Here is a 19,518-nt window from a genome sequence, read left to right on the forward strand (position 1 = left end):
TCCAGACCAACTGTTTTGCAGAATGTCTGTTTATGACCATTTTTCTGCTTGCTTCCTTTGTTTAGATTCAAGCTGGCATTTGGTCCTGATCAAATGCCAACGGGCAGTCACGGGTCCCTGACAAAAGTTCCCATCTCCTCTGGGACTTCCATTAAAAACTCAAGTTCCTTTTCCATCATCCCATTAATTCAGGTGCAGTCTACGCTACTGTAACTGAGACTCACAACTTTGGGGCTCAACAAGATAGATTCAATTTCTCTCTCACATGAAAGTCCACAGGCATGTGGCTCTGCTCCACAGACTCACCCAGAGACCCAGGCTCCTTCCATCCTGTTGCTCCCTCATGTGTTCTTCTCAAGGGAAAGCTGCCTCATCAGCACCACATCTGAATTTCAGCCCTCGGGAGGGGAAAGAGAGGGTACAGTGCATGAAGTTTGCTCTTTTTAAAGGGCGAGACCTAGAAGTCGCTCTTGTATCTTCTGTTTGCATTTGTCAGCCAGACCCCACATCCACGTACCACGCAGCTGAGACTGGCAACCTGTAGCTGGGGAGCAGATCGCTGCACTAAAACTCCAGTGGTGGCATTAATAGAAGAGAGAAGGAGAGAGCGGACGCCCTGGGGCAACCAGGGGTCTCTGCTGCAGTTGTCCCCAAGGCTGTTGTTTCCTTTAGTGAAGACAGAATACGTGAACAAGCAGATTCAGCTCAGCAACCTAAACTACTTCCTTCGGTTACTGTTTGTGGTGCTTACTCACTGGTTTTCTTTTCTGGGTAGAGCTCTTCCAAATTCTCTTAATATAGTTTTAAAATATCAAAACTATTCAGCAAAAAATAATCCTAAGACCTTATTTGCAAGAACGGAGGGTTGCTACTCAGAAGTTTTGGGGATAGTTCTGTTTTCTCAAATATAATTCTAATGGGGATGACAAAATTCACACAAAAAGCAGAAACAAACTACTTCACACCAGAATCCAGGTTTTCCACTTTTCATTTATTCCAGGGGAGTCTTGTGAGGAGGGAGGACGTTTATTTCATTGGCTTACTTAATGTATAAAAGGCACAAACACACTGAGAGGTAGCTATGGCATAATGTCAAAAATGAACTTACGCGGTGCTTCAACTTCCCTTCTCATTCTACATGCGATGAAACAGTTGATGCCTCACAGCGGGTTCATTGCAAACTAGGACTTGGAGCCAGATTTCCAGACTCTGGTGCAGATCATCTCTGTGTTATGTGACCTCCCACTGATTTGGGGCCAGTCTCCTTCCTCACGTGCCTGGCTCAGTTACTATGGTCCAGGTAACATCTCTATCTCTTCCAAGTAATCTGGGGAAGAAAGGACATGAAAAAATTGTCAAAAGTATTTGTTTGTTTGAGTCATGCATGCTTTGGAATCTTTTTAAAACTAAGAGAAGAACACAGGTGGGGCACATCCACCGTTCCTCAAACCTGGGGATTATTGCTTCCATCTGTGCCAGACTCTGCCGTCAGTTACTTCCCAGATCCCACAGCCCCTGAGGACATCACACCACGTACGATTCTTTCTGTCAACAGCGTCCAGGAAGACATAACCTTATCTTTGGACTCTCTGTCCACTTTTATAGGAAAAGAGTGTTTTCCTATGTGTCCCCAGAGTGTTTTGTTTATTTTTGCTTTCATTCTTTTAGATTCTTATTGTGAACTATTTCAAATATTAAAAACAAGAGCAGAGAATGATATCACACTGGGATACCCACTACTGATTTTAAAGGACCCTTAACAGTCTGCCATATTTTCAAAATAAAACCTGTTATTTTATTTTTATTGTTTATGCTATTACAGCCGTCCCCACTTTTATTTTTTTTGCCATATTTGCTTCAAGATTTTTTAAAGTATGTAAAACGTTAAGATACTCTCAAAGCTTGAGTTCATTCCCTTCCTCTTCTCCCTCTTTTTCCCTCCTGAGAAGTAATTAATAAAATTTTGAAGTTTTCTCCACTGAGGTCTTTCATATGTTTATCCGTCAGCATCATTAATTGGTACATTATAATTACTGTTGTTATTGTGCATGGACTTCTCTATATCTCTTTTGTTTTAAAGCTAGAGAAAGATAATTTTGTTTTGTTTATAATTCAGGCTTATTAGCTTTTTTGCAGCTGTGGTATCAGATGACCACAAACTCTGAGACTTGTGACAAGAGAAATCCACCCTCCCACAGTTCTGCCTCTTACAACTTCCGGCGGCTGCCAGAACTCCTGGGTTTGGGCACCATCAGTCCAGTCCCTGCCTCTGTTGCCTTCGTTGCTTTCTCCTTTACTGTCTGTTGTAAGATCCCCCTTCGGCTCACTTTTGGGGATTTTGTGATTGTATTTAGGACTCACCAGGTAACCCAGAATAACTTTTCCATCACAGGATCCTTAACTTAACCACACCTGTAAAGTCTTTCCTACTTGCTGGTTCTAAGAATTGAGATGTGGACATCTTAGGAGACATGTTCTCACCTTCCGCATGGGTTGTACTTAAATTTGTAACATACAGACATTCAATTCTAAATGGTTCTGAAGACGTATAGGGTTGACCACAGCAAGGCTGATGGAGCACTTTACTTTTAGAACACCCCCACATCTTATTTTTATTATATGTTTTATTTCTACACATTTTTTAAAATCCCCACTCAAGGATTTTTTTCACTGCTTTTAGAGACTGAGGCAGGGAGAAAGAAAGAGAGAAAGAAAAAAGAAACTTGATGTAAGAGAGAGAAACATTGATGGATTGCCCAGTGCCGACTGGGAATCAAACCCGCAACCCTTTGTTCTAAGGGATGACACTCCAACCAACTGAGCCGCACCGGCCAGGGCTATTTCTACACATTTCAGCAAAGCCTTTTTTATATTTAATTAATTATATTGTCATTTGTTGTCGATTTATGTTACCATTGTTTCTTGTATCCTTGGTTCACTTTTCTCTTGCTGAAATATTTTACAGATCTTTTAGTGAGAATTTATGGCTGATTCATTCTCTTTTTCATCTTACACCTGAAAAGCCCCTTATTTTGCCTTCAGTCTTTAATGACTCTTACTGAACAGAAAACCCTTTTCACGATTATAGTCACTGAACACTCTAAAACGCTACTCCATTGTCACCTACGGTAGTGGAGAGGATTATGCTCCATCTCAGATTCTTTGTGGGGCACGTGTCCTTGGTTCCTGGCACATCGTTACATTCTATTTAAATTGTTTTCAGTTCCTTGTTTAGATTCATTTTAATTCACAAATTCTCTTTTCAGTAGTCCCTATAGGATTCACATCTTTATTTAATTTTGGGAAATTCTTCTCAATTATGTCTTCCAATACTGCTTCTTCACCGTTTTCTTCACCCTGTGCTAGAATGCCTAGTAAACAAAGGGTAGGCCCTCTCTACCTATCCACCCTGTTGTACCCCTGCTGGTTACTGATTTGCTTATCCCTTGTGAGTTTTGTCCTAAACTGGATTTTGCACTTAATTCTGTTTGGTTTATTTCAGTTTTCTGGTCTTCCAATGTATGAGTCTTCTCTTCAACAGTCTATTCAAGGTTCAGTCACAGGCAGAATTCAGGTGCCGTAGGAGCCAGGGCTCTGCTGCTGGCCCGTCTGGGGGCAAGACCACTGCTACCACTCACTAGCTGGTGGGCTTAGATGAATTACTAGCTTCTGTGGACCTCAGTTTTCCCATCTGTAAAAAGGAAATAATAGTACTTACTTCATAGTGTTTATGATGTTACGAGAGCCAATATACTATAAAGCACTTAAAAAAGTTCTTAGCACTCAATTAATACTGTTCGATAAACACGTTAATTTACTTCAAAAATTTTTAAAAGAATTAATTTTCATATCCTTTTTTAATTGCTGCCTTTAAAATTTATTATTTTAATACAAATTACATCTTCATTTATCTCTTTGAACATCATAAACATCTTTACTTTTAAGTTATTTTTCTATTGCTCCATACACTGAATTTCATCTGGAGAGGTTTCCTATTCTGATTTTTTGGGTCTGTTGGCTACTTGATTAAATGCCATGGGTTTGGGTGTGCAGAATACCGGGCTCATTTTGAGTGTCATGTTTTTTTACTCCCTTCCTCCAGGGCTCATCCCCTTCTGTCTAGCAGGTGTGTGGTGGCCTCCATCTGGCTTTCTAGACATTCAAGTATAAAACAAGGACTTTGACGCCCTGGCTGGTGTAGTTCGGTGAATTGAGTGTGGGCCTGCAAACCAGAGGATTGCGGTTCGATTCCCAGTCAGGGCACATGCCTGGGTTGCAGGCCAGTTCCCAGCTGGGGACTCACAAGAGGCAACCATATATTGATATTTCTCTCCTTCTCTCCTTCCCTTCTCCTCTAAAGATAAATAAATAAATAAATCTTTTAAAAAAAAAACAACAATAAGGACTTTGAATAGTAATTTGGGTTTTATTTCTGCCCTAGATTGATATGGTGGGTTTCAACGACAGTGTCACAGAACCAATTCCTAGTTTGGAGCTATGAGATAAATAAAAGCAATATATTAGATTTTATGAAACCCAGGAAGTCACTGATTGCAGGATGCAGAGATGCTCTGTGTAACAGTTCAGGAAAACTGCCCATGAAATCTCCCCATAATGCTTTGTCATCACATAACACTTTTATTTTATATTATTGAAAAGAGCTCTTTTAACATAGATGTTATTTGTATTATACATTACTCTGCACATGCATAAAAGTCCACGGGTAGAGTGTTCCTAGAACGTCTTCACCTTTTCTGACTCAGACACTGGCGTCCATGTTTTTCTCGCAGCACATTGGTCTCTGTGCTGATGAGGCCACGGGTGACAGAACATTTCTGAAAACGTCTGCAGAGTTTCCTTCCCCCTCATCTGGTGTCTGTGATCTGTCAGGAGAACCAGCTCACAAACACCTGCTGGCTGACAGGAATTCTGGGAAGCTTTCCGATTTTAGAGACATTGAAGTGTAAAAACATTCACACCATGGAATTGATTTTTAAGAAGAGGTAATTATTGACTTGGATTCTTATTGAGAATAAGCTATTTAACAGAACCCAAGACATTTTCACTCACAGTGAAAGGGGAAGCATGCTAGAACTTCCACACTGCTTCAAGGGGATCCACGATGCTGAAGAGCACAGGCTGAAAAACTGTCATGGACCCTTCCAGGCCTGGGATCCAAACCAAGGTCCTCGTGCCCAGGGCCGTTCTCGCCAGTAGAACAAAACTGAGTTAGGTAAAGCAAAGCAGAAACTTTATTCTTTTATCAAGGAATGGAGAAGGGTGAGTTCAAGCTCTAACGGCACCTTCTCCCTGACTGGGAAGGAGCCTTCTGTATTTACAGGCTGTGGTGCAGCGAGATTAAATTCTTTCAGACATGCATAGTTACTCTTCTGTTGCTCTTAGCCATTTTGCACAGGATCTTTTTTGTACACATGCCCCATCACCATCTTGGTTTTTGTGTTAAGCACCTTGGTCTTTGTACTCGGCCCTCTTCACTTCCTGGTCTGGCATCCTTTTTCAGTTCCTGTAAGCAATCGTAGCTTGGGCGTTCAGACCTCAGTCTTTTAAATCATAGCCTGGTGACCAAATCACCTAGTAGCATTTCTGCCTTGAGCAAACTAAGTTCTCTATAGCTTAGTCCTCTTCACTATAGGGTCATGAGAGATTTTAACCAGTTAGGATGTGCAAAGCACTGTCAACCAACTGTTATCAAAAACAATTCGGTGCCAACAGGAATCCCCAATTTGGGGTGTGATACAGCACCGCTGGGAGGCTGCTCTGCAGTGGTCTGCACTGCTCTGGTGCAATGTCTTCAGAACTTCAGATCTAACTGGGAAACACACTGTTGGGTGTAAACTGCACTCTGTGAACCAGGAAACTGGCTTATCTGGATAGAAGTCCCCAACCCTGATTCCTGATGGGTCTATCCTCATGCAAATAAGGACACCAAATCCTCAAAATTTGCTTGGTCCAAAAGGCACTGTCCTGATTGGCCAGAATAGAGCCACTCTGATTGGTCAGAGCTGTGCCACTCTAATTGGATAAGGAAAGCCTTAATCCTACTGGTTGTAAGAGGATTCCAGGAAGACTTAATAAGGACTGGCTCAGGTGGTACAAACACAGTGCCCACAGGCAATTCAGTACGAAGGGAGTTTCATACAGGCTTATCCATGAGGTGCAGTTTGCATGAGAGGCCCCTGTGCAGAAATGGCTGCTAGGCTCTGCTTTTGAATTTGAGCCCAGTTTAGCCACCATGAGTCCTTCTTAGTAGGTATCTTATTTTTTTTTCATCTGCTGGATTTCATAGCACCCAGAACGGTGCTCATGATTTTCCTTCTTTGCAGTGCTACATTTGTCTTATTGCCCAATTCAAACGTCCCTTCTTTTCATTACTAGGGAAGATCCCCACCCCAGCCCCTGGTTTCTAGCTATGAGCTTGGCTCAGGGAAGCTCCCTCCATCTCCCCCCACCCCTACTCCTTTAGCTCAAACAGGGCTTGTTTTCAGTCGCTTTTTCTGGCAGGATCACGACTCTGGCCATAGCGTCTGTTTCCAGGCCCAGAGCCTGTCCCATCAGCCCTGTTTATTGCTCAGCTTCTGGCCCATAGAAATGTTTGTCTGGTTTCTGAGCTCAGTTGTATCTTTTTGTTTTTTTTCTTTATATGTTTTACTTGTGTTAAAAGATAGACTGAGGCACGTTAAACATTTTAAGAATAATCCTTTGCGACAGTATGGAGAACATTATGCTGAGAAATAAGCCAGTCGGAGAATGGCAAATATCATAAGATTTCACTCACATGTGGAATCTAATGAATAAACTGAACTAACAAGCAAGATAGAGACAGACTCATAGAGAGCAGGATGACAGCCAAGAGAAGGGAATGAGGGGGTGGAGGGATGCAGCAAAAAGGAAAAAGGACTCGTGGACATGGACAACAGTGTGGTGGTGTTTGGAGGAAGAGGGTATTGGAGTGCTAAGTGATAGTGGATGAATACAATAAAATTTTTTAATAAACAAAAAAGACTATTTGAGCGAAATTCGACTCAAATTGGCCAGCAACAAACCAGAAGTGGTTAGGAGCAATCCACTGGAAGAAGTTAGGGGTAAGATTTTATAGAGAAAAGGGAATAAATATTTGATTGGCTGCAGCTTAAGCATTTGCATTATTTGGAGAAGACGAGTTGGTTGGCTGTGGCTGGTAGTCCTTAGGCATTGATTTCTTAACCTCAGGCAGTCACAGGCTCAGGTTTTGCTTTATTTACACTGGCTGATAAGGTATTAGAGATGCCTCCGTCTAATGGTCTCCTTGTTTAATTTAACACCAGTAAGTGTCATAGCTTTTGACCACAGTGGGTGATTAAAGCATAGATTCCTTGTATCATCTTGGCTGAAGTTTCTAGTCCTGTTTATACATATCTGTCACTAAGGCTTATGTCTTCTTCATCTTGACAGCTAGTTGAGCACCTGACATGGGCCTGTCGCACAGTAGAAATCAACAAAAATGATTAGATGAATGAAACAATCATCTTTAGTTCAAAATCTATCTCAGCACCATTTTTTAGAGTTTGGAGTTTTTTGTTTGTTTGTTTAATTGGAGACTCTTTGAGTTTCTGTTCTTATTCTTTCCTATGGGACTTAGGGTCCAGGTTACGAATTTCTGTTTGCTCTTTTTTTAAGCAAGTATATTTTTTAAATTTTGAAATACATTTAGATCTATAGAAAAGTTGCCAGAGCAATGTAAAGAACTCCAGCTTCTCTTTCTCTCAGAGTCCTTGTTTACTGCCTTATCTCAGTACTGCTCCCCGCCCCCTCCTCTGTGTATATGTGTAGGCGCGCACACACACTGATGTGATGCCTCATCACACCTAAGTACTCGTGTGTAACCCCTAGAAACAAGGACACGCTCTTAAATCACCACCTGTCACTGTCCCAATCAGAAAATCGACACTGTGACAGCACAGCGCCCATTCAAATTTTTCTAGTTTTCCCAACTGCATTTCTTTTTCCCTTTGTGGTTTAGGATTCTGTTCAGAAACTGGTGCTGTATTTAGTCATCATGTATTTTAGTCTTTTGGGGCAACTATAACAAAATACCATAGACTAGTAGCTTATAAATTTTTCAGAGTTCTAGAGGCTGAAATTTTGAGATCAGAATGCCTGTATGATTGGTTAGGGCCCTCTTCCAGATCACAGCTTTCTTGTTGAATCTTCATGTAGGGGAAAAAATAACTTTCCTCTACCCTTCTGAGTTCATGGCTAAGGCCACCCTATAAAACAGATTAACAGAGGGAAGAAATAATTACGTATTGTAGTAGAGGAAAAAAATTTCCCCTACCCTTCTAGGTTCTGTTGGCTAGTCTAATAGTCAAATTGACATAAGACAGATTAACAGAAGAATAATACATTTTATTTCATACTGTTGACTGTAAACAGAAAAGTTGACTAAGTCTTTCTTACAAATATTTATTGGGGAAAAGAGAAAGAAGTGCAGTACGTGTAGCCGTGGTGAGCCATGTGGCAGGCCCTGGGGAAACGAAGGAGTGGAAGTCCTCACGCAGAGGGGAAGAGGGAGTGGGGCCGGGCTGTTATCACCGTGGGGTTCTTCTGATGGGGCTTTTACAATTGACGGGTTATGAGAGCTCCTCCTACAGGCCTGCCCAACTGAACCTGTTTTTGAATATTATGATAGATTTTTTAAAGTTTTTTAATATGTTTTATTGATTATGCCATTACAGTTGTCCCATTGCCCTCCTTTCATTCCCCTCCACCCTCCACCCCCACTCCCCCCAACCCCCCCTTTAGTTTATGTCCATGTGTCACAAGTTCTTTAGATTCCATATTTCCCATACTTTTCTTGCCCTCCCCCCATCTATTTTCTACCTACCGTCTATGCTACTTATTCTCTGTACCTTCTCCCCCCTTCTCCTCCTCCCACTCCCCTGTTGCTAACCCTCCATGTGATCTCCATTTCTATGGTTCCACTCCCAATCTAGCTGTCCTCTTAGTTTGCTTTTGTTTTAGGTGTGGTTGTTAATAACTGTGAGTTTGCTGTCCTTTCACTGTTCATATTTTGTATCTTCTTTCTCTTAAATAAGTCCCTTTAACATTTCATATCATAAGGGCTTGGTGATGATGAACTCCTTGAACTTGACCTTATCTGAGAAGCACTTTATCTGCCCTTCCATTCTAAATGAAAGCTTTGCTGGATAGAGCCATCTTGGATGGAGGTCCTTGCCTTTCGTGACTTGGAATACTTCTTTCCAGCCCCTTCTTGCCTACAGCTCTCTTTTGAGAAATCAGCTGACAATCTGATGGGAACTCCTTTGTAGGTGACTGTCCCCTTATCTCTTGCTGCTTCTAGGATTCTCTCCTTCATTTTCATCTTGGCTAATGTAATTATGATGTGCCTTGGTGTGTTCCTTCTTGGGTCCAAGTTCTTTGGGACTCTCTGAGCTTCGTGGATTTCCTGGAAGTCTATTTCCTTTTCCAGACTGGGGAAGTTCTCCTTTATTATTTGTTCAAATAAGTGTCCCACCAGTGGCTGTTTCTTTTCCCCTTCTGGTACCCCTATAATTTAGATGTTGGAACGTTTAAAGATGTCCTGGAGGTTCTTAAGCCTCTCCTTATTTTTTTGAATTCTTGTTTCTTCATTTTTTTCTGTTTGGATGTTTCATTCTTCCTTCTGGTCCACTCGATTGATTTGAGTCCCAGTTTTCTTCCCATCACTATTGTTTCCCTGTGCATTTTGCTTCATTTCACTTAGTGAAGCCTTCATTTGTTCATCTAATTTATGACTAAAATCAACCAGTTCTGTGAGCATCCTGATCACCAATATTTTGAACTGTGCACCTGATAGGTGAGCTATCTCTTGGTTGCTTAGAAGTATTGGCTCTGGGGCTTTGAGCTGTTCTTCTCCTTGAGCCATAATGTTTTGGTCTGTTTGCAAACCAAAAGGTCACAAACCTTTTGTTACATGTGAGGGGCGGAGCCTTAGGTGTTCACCAGGGCGGGGCAACCCAGGTCGCTGGGTTGTTAACGCTGTGTGTGAGGGTGGGGTCAGAGAGGGGCAATGGCGGTTTTTTTTTCTGCTCTTTCTCAGATTTCGGTCCCCTCTGCTGCTTCCCACAAGCAAATTGGGCCCTTCTGGTGCTAGTTCTGAGATGCATGGGCTTGTGCACCCTCCAGGACCCTGTGGGTTTCTCCAGTGAACTCTTTGTGAGCCTGGGAGCCTCTCCCAGCACCTTGACCCCTGAAAGTTTTTCCAATTGGTGCTTTTAGGCTTTATTTCTCAGCACTGGGGTCTGGGCTGTGCAGTCTATCTCACTGCTCCCTCCTTTGCCTGGTTTATCTGTGTGTGAATGTGTGACCGGGGTCAGCCAGCCACCTTGTGCCCTCACTGGGTCTGCCCACTGCCATCCCACACCTGGGATCTGCCAACCACCACCTGCGCACCTGGGTTAGTCTGCCCACTTTTTCCTGGGCAACCCCTCTCCACCAGCCACTGACTCCGCCCCTCTTACTGGTCTGGATGAATGGTTCATTGTTGTTGGACTTTGGTACAGTTTAATTTTCTCTCTGTTTTGGTTGCATTCTGGTTTTTAAATATTTTTTTTTCATAAACTTGGTTGTGCAAGGAGGTACACTGTTTCCACCTATGCCTCCATCTTGGCCGAAAGTCAATTTTTTAAAGTTTTAAAACAGTATTTTGGCATAGATGAAGTCAATGATGACACTTCAGTGTTTTTTAATTTAGCTTTTGTTGAAAGTCTAAAAGATAAACTTGAACACAGGTAACAAAACAAATGCACTACTTGGGCCACATACAAACCCATGATTTACTAAATTAGGCTGAGTAGTTCTCCTGAACTATCCCCAAAAATACAAGAAAGAAAGCTACATACCCCTAAGTCCCCAAATTTAAGCAACTCAAATACTAAGCCCACAGTCGCAGCAAAAGACAGCTAAATCCACCTTTCAAGATCCCCAAGGAAAACACGTCTTGTGGGGCTTGTAATACTGCAAAAGGCTGGATATTGGGAGAATAAGTGTTTAAAGCTCAAAAAGGCAATTGCAAGGTCAACAGTTCATAAAATTTGCAAATCCTCTCAAGGACCTAAGTACTGATGTGTAACCCCTGAGCCAATCATTTGGCTCACAATGCTGCCAAGTTAGCAGCATTAAAATGGTCAGCCCCTAATGGAAGCACCTATGTTACCAGCTGAAGCAACTGAAGGTTTAAAAGATAAAACCCTGGCCCTGGCTGGTGTAGCTCAGTGGATTGAGCTCGGGCCTGAGAACCAGATGATCGCGGTTCGATTCCCAGTCAGGGCACATGCCTGGGTTGCAGGCCAGTTCCCAGCAGGGGAAGCACGAGAAGCAACCATACATTGATGTTTCTCTTCCTCTCTCCTTCCCTTCCCCTCTAAAGATAAATAAATAAAATATAAAAAAAAAAGATAAAACTCTGGAAGCACAGAATTTAGCTGTTTGACACAATAGAAATAAACGGTTAGATTTTGTAAGAACAACATTGTAAACTGACCCTAAATGAAATTTATGGGTAGGTCCGAAGGACGAGCCCCTCCTCCCTGATTGCACAGGGCGGCATCTGTCTCGGAGGCACGTGCGAGACTCCACCCACCAGTCACTGACAAATGGTGTCAAGGGAAGACGGTGCTCCTGGGAGTCATCTCTGAAGACCCTGCCCAGCTATACTGAGTTAAAAATCTTTCAGCAACTCACGGCCACCATTATGATTCTCAATCCGGGACTGAAGCAGATAGCACCTGATGCAGATGACTCTCCAAGACCCCAGACCAGGGCAAGTCACACATGTGCCACCGAGCAACCCTTACACNTTTGGGCCACATACAAACCCATGATTTAGTAAATTAGGCTGAGTAGTTCTCCTGAACTATCCCCAAAAATACAAGAAAGAAAGCTACATACCCCTAAGTCCCCAAATTTAAGCAACTCAAATACTAAGCCCACAGTCGCAGCAAAAGACAGCTAAACCCACCTTTCAAGATCCCCAAGGAAAACACCTCTTGTGGGGGCTTGTAATACTGCAAAAGGCTGGATATTGGGAGAATAAGTGTTTAAAGCTCAAAAAGGCAATTGCAAGGTCAACAGTTCATAAAATTTGCAAATCCTCTCAAGGACCTAAGTACTGATGTGTAACCCCTCAGCAATAGGACTGCTTCAAAGATCAAGAAAGGATTTTCCCCCATATTCCTAATATTTTAAGAGAAGTTGATCTAACTATTGGCCCCAATAGTAGATACTCCACCAGCTTCACCATTTCCCCTTCCCTGAAGCACTAAAAAGGGTGGGAGTTTGCCTTCAACCTATGACTTCTCTGAACCCTTTTCAATTGCTCTTCAACTTGGACCTATTCAAAAATCCACTGATTTCTTTCATTTCCCTCTGCCCCTGTTCATTTCCTAGGATGAGATTTTCTTTTCTTTGAAAAGATTTTCTTTTCAAATCCATATTTTTTTCTCTAGAGGAGGGAAATATTCTTATAGCTTGAGGATTTTTTAAAAGACTTTATTTATTTATTTTTACAGAGAGGGAAGGGAGAGAGAAAGAGAGGGAGAGAAACATCAATGTGCAAGAGATCCATCAATCAGTTGCCTCTCACACACCCCCAACTGGGGACCTGGCCTGAAACCCAAGCACATGCCCTGACTGGGAATCAAACGAGCGACCTTTTGGTTTGCAGGCCGATGCTCAATTCACTGAGCCACACCAGCCAAGATATCTTGAGTTTTTAAATAATGATCCTCAAGACGACTCATCCACAGTTCCTTTTAAAACTAACAACTAAGGGACATAGGATATCTAAAACAAACTCCAGTAAAATTCAATTAAATATTTAATTATTGATAATGGTCCCACCTTGGATTTGATAGAATCCAGGGAATTCTAAATTTTCCTACCCCCCATGACTAAAAGGCAACTCAGGAGATTCCTAGGTTTGAGCTGATATTAAAGAAATTGAATCTCTAATTTCCTGTCATGGCTCAACATTTACACTCTCTTCCCGAGATTGAGCAGACAGAGCCCCTCACATCGACAGAGGAATTCCATAAAGCCTTCTAAGAAATAAAAGGCAATCTTTATGATCCACCTGCTTTAAGACATCCTAATTATCAATTGCCATTTTTCTTTTTTGTCTGTGAAGGAGAGAGAAGTGTCTTAGATATCTTGACTCAACAACATGGAAGCCAACATAGACCCATTGGATACTGTAGTCAACAATTTGATCTGGTGGCCAAAGGTCTCCCTCCCTGTATGAGAGCTATTGCAGCCACTGCCAATTCACTACAGCATTTAAAAAAGATGATAGTGGGCCCTCCAATGATTCTTTATGTGCTTCATTTATGGAAGAAGTCTTACTCAACTTTCATCGTACTCACACCTTTCTGCTAGCAGACTAACCTCCTATGAAGTTCTTTCTTTGTCTAATGTGACTTTTCCTGTAAAACTCTGACTCCTCCTACTCTCTTCCCTCTGCCGACTAAACCCCTCAGGAGTGCCTGACCTAAACAGCATAGTAACTCCTCTAAATGGTTTACAGGAAATACCTCTCAAAAATGCTGAATTACTTTGGTTTACAAAGGCTCTCACCAACAGATAAAGCAGGCCGCTCTCAAGGAGGCTGTATGATTGTCTCCCTAGGTAAACCACTGAGGCCAGTCCAATGCCTCAGGCAACCTCTGCTCAACAAGCAGAACTCTGTGCATCAGTCTGAGCTTCAGCGTGGCAGAAGGTAAAACTGCTAACACACTGACAGTAGGTACACCTCTGTTCAAGACTTTGGTATGTTCTGGAAACAGAGGGTTCTTGACTTCTTCTGGGCAAAAGAAAAAAACCAGTTCTTATGTCTTAGAACTGCTAGAGGCTATTCAATTGCCTAAATCTTTGCCAATCATGAAAGACCCTGGACATTCAATGGCAAACACAGAGTGAAAGTGGTAATCATTTGGCTCACAATGCTGCCAAGTTAGCAGCATTAAAATGGTCAGCCCCTAATGGAAGCACCTATGTTACCAGCTGAAGCAATTGAAGGTTTAAAAGATAAAACTCTGGCCCTGGCTGGTGTAGCTCAGTGGATTGAGCTCGGGCGTGAGAACCAGATGATCGCGGTTCGATTCCCAGTCAGGGCACATGCCTGGGTTGCAGGCCAGTTCCCAGCAGGGGCCAGTTCCCAGCAGGGGAAGCACGAGAAGCAACCATACATTGATGTTTCTCTTCCTCTCTCCTTCCCTTCCCCTCTAAAGATAAATAAATAAAATATTTTTAAAAAAAGATAAAACTCTGGAAGCACAGAATTTAGCTGTTTGACACAATAGAAATAAACGGTTAGATTTTATAAGAACAACATTGTAAACTGACCCTAAATGAAATTTATGGGTAGGTCCGAAGGACGAGCCCCTCCTCCCTGATTGCACAGGGCGGCATCTGTCTCAGAGGCACCTGCGAGACTCCACCCACCAGTCACTGACAAATGGTGTCAAGGGAAGACGGTGCTCCTGGGAGTCATCGCTGAAGACCCTGCCCAGCTATACTGAGTTAAAAATCTTTAAACAATTCACGGCCACCATTATGATTCTCAATCCGGGACTGAAGCAGATAGCACCTGATGCAGATGACTCTCCAAGACCCCAGACCAGGGCAAGTCACACATGCGCCACCGAGCAACCCTTACATGTGGTCGCCCCTCACCACCATTGTCTCATTTACTTGTTATTTTGTTATCAGACCTCTTTTTAAACAAACGGTTTTTAAACAAAACCCTTGAGATCAATATCAATAAATAAATAAATAAATAAGCTGGCACTGAAAAGCTTAGCTAGGAATAAAAAATAGTGATACATATATACAGTGAAATATTACCCAGCCATAAAAAAGAATAAAATGTTATCACTTGTGATAGAGTGAATTAACCTAAAGGGTAATATGCTCAGTGAAATGTCAGTCAGAGAAAGACAAATACCATGTATTTTCACTTATATGTGGAATCTAAAGAACAAAGTAAACCAACAAACAAAATTGAAACAGACACAGACACAGAGAATGAACCAATGGCTGCCAGATGTGAGGGGCTGGGAGACTGGGTAAAAAAGGTGAAGGGCTTAAAAAGTAGAAGTGGAAGTTCCTGAACAGTCGTGGGGATGTAGAGTCCCACACAGGGACCATGGTCGGTAAGTTTTAGCAACCGTGTGTGGGGCCAGGCGGTGCTGGCAACATCCGGGGGACACTCTGCACAGTGTAATCACTATACTATCCACCTGAAACTAATAAAAAATCCTAAATATAAACTGTAATCAAAAAATAAATATTTTTTAAATAAAATAACTGTATTTTAAGTAACATACTCAAAAATTCTTCCACCTAGTAACAGACATAAGCAATTAATCGTGTGTAGCATGCTGGGAGTCTCCTTGCCGGCAACGATCACAGCTCTTTGGAAAGAACTTGACAAATCTTTTTATGTGCCCCCCTACCTCTGTCTTTATAAGCTCTGTCCCCTTCTCCCCCTCACAAACCCCCTCACAATAAGTTGGGGGTTTTTACTCAAATATGTGTCTCCTGGAATGCAATTCCTAAAAAAGACCCCAAAATAAAGGTTTTGTTTGTCTTGTAGTTCTTGGTCAATGAGGGACAACTCATTATTCATTTATTTATATCAGCTGTGAACCTAAAACTAAAAAGCCAAAGTGAGAGGCAACAAGCTTGTATTTGAGTTTATTTTTAAACAAAAGCAATTTGGAGAGCACCGATTCAGGCAGAACCCATGTTCCAATTAAGCCATTTTATGAGAAGGAAAAGGGAAATAATTACACCGATGGAAGGAATTTCTATCGGTGCTAATAACCTAAGTTATTCTTTGCTATACATCATTGTTCACTGATTTTTAAGAACGTCTTTAGTGTTTAGTGCTTGTGTCAGAATGTCTGCTTTCCTGTTCACGCTACAAAGAGTTGTGCAGAAGACGCTGGTGCTCCGGCGCAATCCAAAGGCGGTTTTTTCCAGTTCAAATGTTCCAAAGGTTCAAGGAGCAGACCGTTCAATGCACGTCCTTGGGAATGGCTGCACTGACTCCGTCTTTTAAATGGCTCCACTTACGCCAAATTTCCACACAGCATAGCCTCATGATTCCCTAGGCATCACCCCACCCCTCTACTCTGGGTGGGTAACATGAGGCTCAAGGTTAGACTGAGGATGGGGTGGGATGGTTGTCACGCACAGGATAGAGTTGATTGGACATGTTACTTGGTATGTTGTGTAAATTAATCTTTTACATTTTAGTGAGGCCATTTGTAGACAAGGTATATAGTCCTAGTGGGGTGAATAGTCCAAACAGCCAAATGGTTACTTCTACTTGGACTTATCAAAATGTTGCATCTTAGACTACAAATTTGTTTTAAAAATATAATAAGGAGCATTTAAAAGTATGTACAGCAACTATGATTTGGTCAAAGGATGATGGGTAATTTTTATTTTATTCTTTAAACTTTCCATTTTCAAGTGATTTACAGCTAATGTATTTTGCATATACAATCAAGCCCAAATTATTTTTAAAATTTTAACACAATGATAAACATGCTATGTGATCGCATCATTGTGTGTTTTTGCAAAATTTGCAAAAGTAAGAGTTCTGGCCCCCGGCCGGTTAGGAGCACTTTTGTTACTACTCTGACTTCTCAATCACAAGGCAATGTTGGAGAGACGGCAGTATCGTTGCTAAGCAGGTTTTAGCAATACATGTATTTTTGGTTTAGTGGGCTATATTATGTGGTTCATTCCAACATAGGCTAGTTATTGCTACCTATTATCTCATAAGCTTGGCTTCTAGGAAAATCCCTACTGCCACTCACTGTGCTCATCACCCAGCACTGCGGGTAAAAGTGAGAGTTAGCGGTTATATTCAGACATGAACATACTGATGAACTAACATAGGAGGCCAAAGATAAGGGGAAAGTTGAAAATGTTTGGAGCCAGAAACCAGCCTATGGAAAGGTGCTTCAAATCTTAAAGTTTACATATGAAAGGAAACTGTTAGAAGATTGCTCTAATTGGACAAAAGCTCTAAAAATTCATATTACATTATCAAACAAAATTATGAAACTGAAAGAAACTTTTGTAATAACCAATAATGAAGAACAATTTGATATATATACTAAAGAAAAGAATATACAATCTTTTCTCTTTTTATTCTCTATTTAAAAATCATTGTCATATGAAGAGGCAATGAGTATGCAGTCAAAAAACATTTTAAAAATAGTGCCCTGGCTGGTGTGGCTCAGTGGATTGATTGCCAGCCTGCAAACCAAGGGGTCACTGGTTTGGTTCCAGGTCAGGGTACATGCCTGGGTTGTGGGCCGGGTCCCTGGTTGGGGTCATACAGGAGGCAGCCTACCGATGCAGGAGGCAGTCTCGAACATCGATGTTTCTCTCCCACTCTTTCTCCCTCCTTTATCCTCTCTCCAAAAATAAATAAATAAAATCTAAAAATAAATAAGTAAACAAATAAATAGAAAAAACATAGAATGAATCAGGCAGTTGGTTTATAAAATTGTTATTACTTTGGATTTTTAAATTTGTATCATACTATTAATTTGCAATTTATTATGCTTATTCATTCTAAATATGTTTACTTTCATCAATAATTTTATATTTGAAATTTTTATTATTTTAAAGGGCTCCCTTCCCCCCCAATCTTACAAGCTCAGGCCCCCCAAACTGCACCCGTGTGGGAAGACGCAGTCTCCCAGGTCTGTCTTCTGGGTGCCTCTAAGGCCGCCTCCTCATTCAAGGAGAGTTGAGTGAGGCACTGACTCTTTAACTCTTAATGGATCAATAGGGGTTAGAACTAGAGTTAGTGGTTCGGAGCAGCAAGGCAGAGGAGGCCGACGTTAGTGGAGGGGGAAGAATAAGGTGGAGTCAGAGAACCAGTTTGTGGTGGTTCTCATGCCTGGGTGGACTGTTTGCGGCCACCTTAAACAGAACTGATTTTCACTTTATTAACGTAAAACATTTGTAAATCCCAGTTCTCATTAAGCCCACTTGAATGGAAGCTTTAAGTTCATTTTTATTCTACTTGTAAATACAGTGAATGTTAACAATCATGTTAAGGAAGATTTTGATTGCCATTTAATTAATTTCTACTGAACAAAATATTCTAAAGAATCAACCCTATTTACAACTTAATTATATATTTCCAAACATTTAAACTGTATTTATGAGCATAATATACTTGATTTCTTTTGAAGGACTTGAAATGCCTAACCTAAAACAGCAAAACTTTGTTTATTTAGCCACTTTACTAAATTTAAATAAATTAATTTTTTATTTATACAGAATCTTGAATTCTCTGGAACAGTCCAAATTGTTTAATAAACTTGTTCTATCCCTTTTACCTGAAACTAGATTAATTATACGTTTCAAATTGGAATCACAAACCGAATCTGTCAGATACACAAATATGACAAATTCTCTTAAGCCTACCACCAAATATATAAATTATCCCTAAATTTAGCCCCAAGTCATTACTAAATATTTGATTGATTTTATTATCTCACTATATACCATTTCAAACCTTCCCAGGATTAAAAAACGTTGACCAGCCCTGGCTAGTGTAGCTCAGTGGATTGAGCGCGGGCCTGTGAACCACACGATGGCGGTTCGATTCCCAGTCAGGGCACATGCCTGGGTTGCAGGCCAGTTCCCAGCAGGGGCCAGTTCCTGGCAGGGGATGCACCAGAAGCAACCATACATTGATGTTTCTCTCCTTCTCTCCTTCCCTTCCCCTATGAAGATAAATAAATAAAATATTTTTTAAAAAAAACATTGACCATTCCTGGCAAATTGGGGTCCCCACCCCCAGACCTGCCATGTTTACTGAGCACAGACTGGTGCTGGTGCACAGACAGTCTCCAGAAGCAATGTGACAGTCTTGCAGACCCCTCAGTAATCCACGCCTCCTGGGTCCGCTCCCTTGTGTAGTCCCTCCTTTGGAATCTGTGACTTGTTTGTAACCAATAGAACGTGACAGAAATGGAGACTCGCTGCCCCCCATGGTGTCTCCGAATGATACCTCTGAAGGAAGCCAGCTGCTAGGTAAGAAGTTCGACCACCCCGCATCCACCATGGTATGAGAAAGCCCAAACTAGCCACAAGCAGACGCCATATACGGAGAGATATGCCTGGCCAGCTCCAGCTGTCCCAGCTCCCAGTCATTCGCATCATCCCAGCTGGAGCCCAGATACTGTGCTTCTCAAACACCCCTGGGGAACCCATCTGACTTCCTGACCTACAAAAATGCGAAATAAAAAACTAATGAGGTTACTTAAACCACTAAATTTTAGGGTGAATAGATAACTGGAATTCGTGCAAGGTGACAGGGCCACTGATGATGTGTTGAGACACTTTTCACTCTTTTCTAACATAGCATTCCAAGCACATTTCTGTCAATCAGGGTTCCATTATCCTGACTCATACTAATCCTTA

Source organism: Sturnira hondurensis, unplaced genomic scaffold, assembly GCF_014824575.4.
Source record: "Sturnira hondurensis isolate 20B ecotype Veracruz unplaced genomic scaffold, ASM1482457v3 Scaffold0020119, whole genome shotgun sequence".
NCBI classification, from domain to species: Eukaryota; Metazoa; Chordata; class Mammalia; order Chiroptera; family Phyllostomidae; genus Sturnira; species Sturnira hondurensis.